The following is a 3713-nucleotide window of genomic DNA, read 5'->3' as shown; positions in this document are numbered from 1 at the left end:
GTGAATGTTGCACTTCCACCGTTGGAGATGAGAGTTTTCCTGGAAGGAACCAATGGCTAGCCACCACGTGCTCCAGGTTGAGATTCAAAGCTCTTTTGACCCTATGTCGTAAGGGTAGCCGGGCACTGTGAAAGCCCCGGATGAGCTCGCCCCCGTAAATATTTACCAGTGAAGGTGATGGATATAGATCATGATTATGATCAAGTTTATGATGAGTATAACTTGAGTTGGGATGCGCGACAGAGGGACAGTCCAATGTTTAGCTACCAGGACTTGTCGGGTTGGCTCTATAACCGACAGATGATATCATCAGCCACTAGGGACAGGCATTCATCATATGCATACTATATGAATTGTTTGAGATTGCCTATTTGACTGCATATTACTTGCTAATTGTCTAAATGCCTTATTTGTTCCTATTTGTATATTTCTTATCTGATATAACTGTGTTTGCTACATTATACTCCTACTGGTGGTTGGGAGGTGTGAAGGAATTGGAAAGGGAAGTATTAGTTAGACTGAAGAATCTTTAGTCAGTCGCCACATATGGTTTAGCTTGTTTATAAGCTTTGATATTATCTGGAGAAAGTTCTAGGATTGCCTTTGACTTTCCTCTATTATTATGTATTATATATGTGGAAGCTGTTACTATGCTGGGGACCTCTGGTTCTCAACCATGCGGATTTTGTGATTTTCAGATGCAGGACGTGAGGTTTCTCGCTGAGGCCTGCTGGAGACTTCTGGATTAGCGAAGTCCTTTGTTCTTGGGGACTCTGTTTTAGTTTATATGATTTGCTTATATACTTTTATCTCCATTAAATAATACAAACTGTAATGACTCCTCTTATGGGAGGTTTTGGAGAATAGGTTTCTGTATTTGTGTCCCTTTGGGTTTCCTTTGGGGTTTTTCTTATTTTATCATATGTATATATTGCTATGCTCGGACCGGTTATCTTCGCGGTCGAATTTTGAGTCTTGATATTCCTGTTTTTGACACTCCTTTGTATATATATAATCTCGCGTTGGTTATCCTTGTTCGTTACGTTATCGATCGGAGTGTTGCACTTTCGAGTTGCGATTTTTGTTTACCCCTTTTTCTACAAAGGCTCCTAGTTATAATCAATCATTCATACTACTATACTTACTAAACTTTTATTTTAGAGGTCGTAATACCTTGCCATCTCTGAATTATGACTTAAGCATAAGACTCTGTATGGTAGGGTGTTACAAGGGTTTCACAAACACTATTCACCACCCACTTCCGGTGGCCATATCTCGAGCTATGGTGCTCTGATTCGTGTGCCGTTAGCGGCTACATAAAACTCTCGCCGAACCCGTTAGTTCTATCTAACTTGTGTAGGTAAGATTTTGAAATTTCCTCTCCTCTCCTCTGCCCTAAGAAATTAGAAAATGTGGGTATTGGTTGTGAATGAATTTTTGTATTTTGATTGATTAGGTGGTATCTAAGGTTGGGCTATTGGTCGTTTGTGCCCCCAAACACCATTGGAGAACGTAAGAAAACTCTTTACCTTGTAAATTTGTGAATTTAATGAACCCTAGGTATTGAATTGTGGTGCATTAATGTGTATAGCTTAGAATATTGATTGTTGATGCTTGTTGGAGTTGATTGGTGGCTTGATTGAGTTTGGAGATCTTTTGGAAGCTTGGATTAGGGTCAACTTAGTATTTTGCACATATTGGGAATCGACCAAGGTATGATTTTGGTTTTTTCTATGTAATATATAATATTTCTGGACACTTAGGCTAGTGAACCATAGGATAGATTTGGATTGAATTAGTTGATGAACTTGTTGAATGATAATGTATGATGATTTGATGATTTTGATTATTTTGATGAATTATGTTGTTGATGTTGATAAATGGTGTTAAAGTTTGAGATTGAGATAGAATGAGGTTAATTATGATGATTGGTAGTGATAGAATGATGGTTGATGAGTATGTTGGTTGAGAAATGGTTTAGTATGATAAATTTGATCATTTAGGTTGAGGATTATGTGATTTGAGTAAAAATTTGGTAAGAGTGGTGAATTGAGACACAAAAGGGTAAGTTCTTATGTGAATTGAAGTTTGAGGTGGTTTAGATTTGCTTTGATTGTGAATTTTGGAAATTTGAGAACCTTGTTAACTTTTGGTAAAAACCAATTTTTAGTGAACTTGGACGGATCATAACTTGAGCCTCAGTTTTTAAAATTTTTTGAAATTTATCTTAAATAAAAGTTATTTTAAATATCTTTACATTGATATAAAGTTTGATAAAAATGAATTTTTGTAGAGGAAGTTATGACTGTTTAAAGTTTGGTGCCAAAAACTGAATTCTGCAACTTTGAAATTTTTCTGCATCTGGTGAGGGTTGCGTACGCGACAAGGTGCACGCGACGCGACCAACCCATTCGGGTTGGACATCTCGCATACACGAGGCATTGCATGCGTACGCGAGTCATCAGACTTTCAACTCTTGTGTACGCGACACAGTGCACGCGACGCGAGTAAACCATTCGAGTTGGGCATCTCGCGTACGTGAGGCACTGCATGCGTATGTGAGCCATTCAAAAATCAACCCTTGCATATGCGAACTATAACATGCGATGCAAGCAACCCATTCATGTTGGACATCTCGCGTACGCGAGTAGGGGGTTGCATACGTGACCATCCCTTTTTCAACAGCATGCGTATGCGAGACAGGGGCTTGCGTACGCGAGACCCCTGTTTTGCTGAAAATTAATTTTCTTTATTTTCAAGGGTTCTCTAACTTTCCAAACTTCCTTAAATTGAAGTTAAAGAGTAATATCTTGTAGTTAGGCCTAATAACTAATAGAGGAGAATTAGTGACTTAAATAGGTGAATTTTACATGAATTTAGAAGATGGAGGTTTAGGTTTCTGGAATACTGAGGAAGGATTTGTTGAGTGAGATGGCGGAGTACTATAATGACGATTGAGGTAATGAGTTGTGGAAATTATGAATTGATGATGGTTGAGAGTTAAGGACTCGGAGTAGAATGATGGATTACTGATGTATTGAAAAATAATTTATGAAAACCACTGCTATATTATTTCATGCTGAGATTGTTGAGACGCTATGCGCCTGGCAAGGACGGTTGGTTAATCCCACTTATCGAGGTCGCGGCAGCGGCGTAAGGACGGTTGGTTAATCCTGCTTACGTTGAGATGTGAGGTCTATGGCAAGAGTATCCCGCTTATATCCTTTTGGAATCACTAGAGTGTGCAGACACTATATCCTGAATCGTGTTTTGGGCACGATATCTCAAGGGTTCCCATTCTAAGACTGAAGGGCGACATCTCTATAAAGATGTGTCGGGCTGGCAGTTGACCGACAATATGATATCACAGCCAAATAGGATAGACATTCATCATGTACATCTTATATCTGTTTGCTTTGCCGACTTGAATTGCTTGCCTAATTGTATAACATGATTATTTGCTTCTTGAATTTCTTGATATACGTGTTATACTTGTGCTTTACTTGCATTGTAATTATTTGTGTTTTCTACTGAGATTGAGGAGGTTCTGTAGGCGGTGGCGATGGGATCGCATGGCGGTTAGGCTGGCGAAGGCTGTAGGACAGCGGTGTATCTACTAGTTTAGAAATTCCTTAAAATAGTTATCTATTTCATAAAGGTTTTAAAGTTATGGTTTTAATTTTATTTATGTTTAACTTTGAATCTCGTGATAG

This window comes from Arachis hypogaea, chromosome 2 (assembly GCF_003086295.3).
Source record: "Arachis hypogaea cultivar Tifrunner chromosome 2, arahy.Tifrunner.gnm2.J5K5, whole genome shotgun sequence".
In the NCBI taxonomy this organism is placed as follows: Eukaryota; Viridiplantae; Streptophyta; class Magnoliopsida; order Fabales; family Fabaceae; genus Arachis; species Arachis hypogaea.
The sequence above is the reverse complement of the archived record's forward strand: the minus strand, read 5'-3'. Positions refer to the sequence as shown.